Consider the following 6,939-nt stretch of genomic DNA (forward strand, 5'->3'; position numbering starts at 1 on the left):
CTGCTTCCAAGGAAAGACTTAAAACAAGTGAGGAGATCAATGAGAAAATTCAACAAAGCCGTCCGTCTTTAATCAAACGTCAAAGGTTTCCAAACCACCCTCTCCGACCTGCCAAACACAAGTCCGCCTCGCAAAAGACAGTGACAGAGTCTTTGCCAAGGACATGAATAGCAGTGTACAGCAGGGCCTCAGGAACCATCAGAACTAACCAGCACGGTAACACCACACTCCAACTAACCATCAAGGAGACGCACCACCCCGACACGGTAACACCACACTCCAACTAACCATCAAGGAGACACACCACCCCGACACGGTAACACCACACTCCAACTAACCATCAAGGAGACACACCACCCCGACACGGTAACACCACACTCCAACTAACCATCAAGGAGACACACCACCCCGACACGGTAACACCACACTCCAACTAACCATCAAGGAGACACACCACCCCGACACGGTAACACCACACTCCAACTAACCATCAAGGAGACACACCACCCCGACACGGTAACACCACACTCCAACTAACCATCAAGGGGACACACCACCCCGACACGGTAACACCACACTCCAACTAACCATCAAGGAGACACACCACCCCGACACGGTAACACCACACTCCAACTAACCATCAAGGGGACACACCACCCCGACACGGTAACACCACACTCCAACTAACCATCAAGGAGACACACCACCCCGACACGGTAACACCACACTCCAACTAACCATCAAGGGGACACACCACCCCGACACGGTAACACCACACTCCAACTAACCATCAAGGGGACACACCACCCCGACACGGTAACACCACACTCCAACTAACCATCAAGGGGACACACCACCCCGACACGGTAACACCACACTCCAACTAACCAGCACGGTCCATCCACACCATCACCCTGAGTATTGGGTCCCTCCAGGGCTGTGTCCTCAGCCCCCTGCTGTACTCACTATACACACATGACTGGGTGGCCAAGTTCAGCTCCAACTCCATAGTGAAGTTTGCGGACGACACAGTGGTGGTGGGGCTGATCTCTGACAACAATGAGAAGGCCTACCGGGAGGAGGTTGAGGTACTGGAACGCTGGTGCCAGGACAACAGCCTGCTCCTGAACATTGGTAAAACCAAGGAGCTGATCGTGGATTATAGGAGAGGACAGCAGGAGACACACACACCACTGAGGATAAACGGGACTACCGTGGACAGGGTGAGCAGCTTCAAGTACCTGGGGGTCCACATCTCAGAGGATCTGACATGGTCAACACACATAGACACAGTAGTAAAGAAAGCGAAGCAGCGCCTCTACCACCTGAGACAGTTAAGGAAGTTCAGCGTATCGGGGAAGATACTCCAGTCCTTCTACTCCGGAGCTGTAGAGAGCATCTTGACTGGAAACATCACTGCCTGGTATGAAAACAGCACGGCACAGGACAAGAAGGCCCTACAGAGAGTGGTGCGCTCAGCTGAGCGTACTACGGGTATTGCACTACCACCCCTGCAGGTCCTATACAACAAGAGGTGCAAATCCAGAGCCTGCAGAATAATGAAAGACCCTCACCACCCCAACAGCCTGTTCAAGCTGCTGCGGTCAGGCAAACGCCTGTGAACACCAGCAACTAGGACAGAGAGACTTCGGCTCAGCTTCTTCCCCCAAGCCATCAGAGTCTTGAACTCTCCAAACACAAGCACACATGAGCACACACACAACACACACACTGTATACCAGGGGTCAGCAACCTTTTTGACATGTAGTGCCTGTTTGAAATATAGTTGTAACTAGTGTGCCTCAACAATATTCCATGCATCCTAATTTTTTTTCTCATAATCAGGTATTTTTAATGATAATTTTTACATTATTACATCATTATTGTTATTGTTATTAACAATATTATTATGATGGCTGTATCAACCCTAAATCTGAGTTGGGGGGGGGGGGGGAATGCAATGCAGACAAACAGCTGCATACAGTGCAATCATTTCACTCACATTTTTGGACACATCACACACCATCGGTGTGTGTACTGTGTGTACTGTACGTGTGCTGTCATAGCTCCACCTACAGGCCTAATGGAGAACACCAGGAGAACACCAGAATGTGAATGGAGGGTGAATGTGAGGTATATCGTGTTAATAAGTTTTGATTGATATTATTGTACAATCGTTGCGTATGCCGTGACAAATAAAACTCTTGACTTGACTTAATGCCACCCCAGAGGAGGACAGACTTTGTTTGGTGTGTGAGCTACTGTAGGTGAAATTGAGAATAAGGTTAATTTTTTTTTTTTTCTCTGTCCTGTCTACAAGGACGAAAGGGAAGTACTTTTCAGTCAAATGTCCTCCATTTATGTTGATTCTCTTTAGCGGGATGAATATGGAAAAACTTGAGTTGTGCTTCAGGAAGGGAACTTTTTTTTGTAGCGATTTGTTACCTGCTACAGATCTTGTATCTATTAACCAAGCTCGGGAGAGAAGACGGAATACCTTGTTTAAGACCGAGCTGTAATCTGTATTCATGTAATCTGTATTTAGGTAATTCAATTAAATGTAATGTAATAATGGACACGGGAACATAATCGTTGGTGTCTTGAGGGTTGGGCACTTTGTGTGCATGACACGGAAATAAAATAATCAATCAATTAATCAGTCCAGGACACACTCAACTACTTTACCAGCCCAAACCATTTTTACCCAGCACACTAATACGGTGTGTGTTTTAGCTGATATCAGCGTACCTTACTGAAAAGGCTGACATGGGAAGTCATTTGAAGGTTACTGGTCATACGTAACTCAACCTTCTGAAAGGTTTCGGTCTGATATATGGGAGTCGAGTGGGGATTGATTTGGGATTGGATGCCTTTAACCCTTTCACTACCACACTACGACAATACAGAAGGTTGACCCTTTCACTGCCACACGACAAATGGTTAACCGTCTGTAGTGTGGTAGTGAAAGGGTTAACCTTCTGTAGCGCGGTAGTGAAAGGGTTAACTGTACAAGATAACTGGAATAGCACAATGTAAACTCTGTTTTAGGGCCACTATTCAGGCCTTCAACTTCCAAGGCCACTTTTTAGGCCTTCAACTTCCAAGGCCACTTTTTAGGCCTTCAACTTCCAAGGCCACTTTTTAGGCCTTCAACTTCCAAGGCCACTTTTTAGGCCTTCAACTTCCATGGCCGGGGACTGTCTTCCTACCCTGAAAGTGCCAGTGCCACAGTGGCTGAGCTATGATATCTTTCTCCATAGCGTCCGGACGTCAGATCTATATTAAGACCCTGTCCCAGTGTCCCGGTGACCCCGCTCTGACCCCTGCCTGTGTAAATAGTCCCTGTTGGTGCCTGTTCTGATAAAGATACCTTGTATGTACACCATGAGCATACTATGTACGCAGGGCCGCCTGGGAGAAATGCGAGGCCCTGTGCGAGATTTAAACGTGAGCCCCCCCCCCAAAAGGTAAAAAATATATATATATATATATATATATATATATATATATATAATTTTTTTTTTTTTTCATACAGTCAACATATTCTTAAATAATAGCGCTGCCCGAGGCTGGGCATGATACAGTCAACATATAGCAAGAGAGAGAGCGAGAGAGAGCTCCCGTTCTACAGTCAATATTCAGTGTACAGAGAGAGAGAGAGAGAGAGAGAGAGAGACACATTGGAAAGAAATTGAAATGCTATTTGGCCCTAAACAGAGAGTACACAGTGGCAGAATACCTGAGCACTGTGACTGAAGATCCTTGACTAGGTACAGACTCAGCGAGCACAGCCTAGCCATCGAGAAAGGCAGCCATAGGCAGACTGTGTGTGTTAGAAAGAGAGAGAGAGAGCATGTGTGTTTGTCGTGTGTGTGTGTGTTAGAGAGAGAGCATGTATGAGAGAGATAAGCAAAGATGAGCCCCTAAAAGGATATTCAACTTTTAATGGAAGAACAAAACAGAAGGAAAAGATAACTTCACAAAGGCAACATGAATATACATAGATCCAAAAGGACAAAGATCAACACTTAAATCCAAAGAGAAGAGGGTCTATACCAGAGAAAACAGCTAAACAGCATTCACCTAAATAGGCTAGCCAGGTACTGACACCAGGCCACACACAGCTTTGGCCAACGGCCCAACGCTACCCAAGCTACACAAACGACCAAGACAATTCACACACAGCACATGTCGTATCTCCAAATGTTGTGAAGTAACATATGTTTTGCCTGGAAAAAAACATCGTTATTAACAAAACATTCGGGAGGGGAAGGAAGGAAGAGTGGGGTAATGTCATGACATCTTACCTGCACGAGGAACGCAGGGCGAAAGGCCGCAACACAGGTCTCCACGTTGACGAAAGGCCTCTCGCTGGCGGGACAAAAAGAAGCTATGGCCGGAGCCTTGTCATGGTGCAGGCCCAACTACATCTTCTGTCAAAGATGATGTCGTAGTCAGAGTGCCAGAACCCCCTGCTATTCTCACGGCTAATGTCAATGGTCGTAGCACAAGCTAACAGCTAACTCTAGGCTAACTGATAGCATCAAACTAACGTTCCCAGCCGAGCGCAGCCGGCAGCTAACGTCGTAGCTAAACAGCTAACTGGCTAACAGTTAGCTCAACCCGGCTATCGCTAACCATTAGCTAACGCAGAAGCAAGCTATGCGGCTACCACTGAAAAACTGTACAACATGAGAAAAGCAATACAGGTGCTGACACCAGGCCACACACCGTTAGCTACTAGTACTACAACAGCTAGTCGGCCAGTTTGGCTCCAGAGAGAGAGAGAGAGAGAGAGATCCACGGCGGGAATAGAACAGAGTGCATTAAAAACTCACCAAACGTCCAAGAGGATGGAGACAACCGCGTGGAGTTGACGAAGTTCATCTGCCGAACGACCATCCTCTTCATCTTGGCATAACAATGCTGCACGCGCTGTCTCTAGGTTAGCTAACGCTAGTTAGCCTTTAGCTAAGCTAGCTACTAGCCGACATCATCATGGCTATATCCCGACTGAACCACACTTAATATTATAACGTAGCTAAAGCTAACTAGCTGTCCCTGTCTTTAGCCGGGATGGCTAGCCTGACTGAACTGTCTAACATGCAACAACTTTCATCTTCAGTCCATCTGCCGAACGATGTCCTCTTCATCTTTACTGGCATAACCTAGGCTCCAATGCTGCACGCGCGAAATAGTCAGACGCTAGTGATGGGTCGGTCATGAGCGACTCGTTCATAAGAGCCGATTCATTGCCGTGAGCGTGAGTCGAATCGCTCACGTCTGGCAATCAGTCGGTTCACGCCCCCCCAACCTCCCCCCCCCCCGGCACGCACACAGACACACACAATGAACTCAACAGACGCGACCTTACCTGACCCCTCCCCTCATTGAAACCAATTCTGCTGCCTGCAGAGCCTCAGAGCCAGGAACGTGTCTAATGTGAAATATATAAGCATATAAGCAAAACTAGATTTTAGGTCTGTGATGAAAAAGGGCCTCGCGGGAAGGGGGGCCTCGCAAAAAAATTTAAATTAAAAAAAGATTAAAAAAATAATATATAAAAAATATTTTTTTTTTATTAAAAAAAAAAAAAATTGTGCGAGGCCCCCCTTCCCGCGAGGCCCTGTGCAACCGCACTGCTCGCACACCCCCTGAGGCGGCCCTGGATGTACTAGACTACAAATATATCGTCTGTACACGATAAGTACACTATAGACGTACTTGACTGCTAGGGGGGGAAGGGTCTAAATACATAATTGTGTTTATAATTTTTGGTGTTGCATTTATTTATTTTGCATTTATCTTAATTTTTTTGGACCTTATGGTGTTCTTGTTTTGTTCTTGACTTATTGTGATGTTTCTTCTTGACTTGTTTAACACTTTCACTGCCCAAGCTTAATTCCTGTTTACCTCCTTGAATTCCCAGCACCACTTCAATGTTAACGTTAATATTGCCTAATCTATGTTTTAAATTATGGCTATGTGTCTAATCTGCCCGTCGCTTATCAAAGACTCATTTTCCAGTCAACATTGTCGTAGCAGATCGTTTTTTTATCGCTTCATTTCCGTTTTCTAGCATTTTGAAAAGCACTTGATTTCACGGAAAAAATTAGACATTCCATGATAATCGCCCTTTACTGGAATATTCTAGAACGTTGTAATTTTTCGGCCTATTTATAAATCGTTTTACAATAAACGCTAGATTATCGATAGTATGTGTGCACATGCACGCTCGTGCCGCGAGCTGAAAATCGATTCTCCTACTTACTGACCGCTCGCACAGCCAAACAGCCATATCACGTAATCACATAAAAGCTTATATCTCCGTGAAAACTGATCTGATTATCCTAAGCCTGGTAACATAGATTCCTTACCTGAGATCAGATGGTATCCAAATGGATTATTCCAATTCCTGATCGCCATTCGAAAAAATCGATAATTTTATTGATCCACCGAGTATAGTGTAAAAACACATAATCCCGCTGCTCTGAAGCTCCAGAGTGAAACTGGTCGACAGCGGTTGCATGAGTGAGAAGTAAAACGTGGATTCAGTTTTTTTTTTCTCATTCATTTTCATTGAGTTTAATCCAAAAGGGTGAATTACCATCTGGGAGACGATAGGGGGCGCTTTTTTCACATCTGAGCGCCTGGAGTGGTTGATTTTCCAACAGTAGACTTGGTTGATGAAATATGATTTCAGATCGCTAATAAATAAATAAACGTGAAAAAACGAGTATTCTTGTGATGGGCCTTCAACCAGCGGGGGGTAAACCCGAGAAAACTCGTGATGGGCAGTCAAAGTGTTAAAGAAGAAGTGTACGGCCCATGGGGACATTAACGTGTGTTGTCGGGCCTTACAAATAAATGTGATTTGATTTGATTTGGTGTAGTCCTTTTCAAATGAGACAACATAAACATTCATAATAGCAGTCAATA

The 6,939-nt window shown here is 45.4% G+C and overlaps 1 protein-coding gene across 1 annotated transcript in view; it reads left to right on the top strand.

The window, feature by feature from the left end:
- The window catches only part of fstl1b (follistatin-like 1b), a 97,211-nt gene that overhangs the window by 61,028 nt on the left and 29,244 nt on the right, over window positions 1–6,939 (top strand). The window lies entirely within an intron of this gene.

Source organism: Notolepis coatsorum (genome assembly GCF_963971535.1).
Source record: "Notolepis coatsorum genome assembly, chromosome: 5".
Lineage (NCBI taxonomy): Eukaryota > Metazoa > Chordata > Actinopteri > Aulopiformes > Paralepididae > Notolepis > Notolepis coatsorum.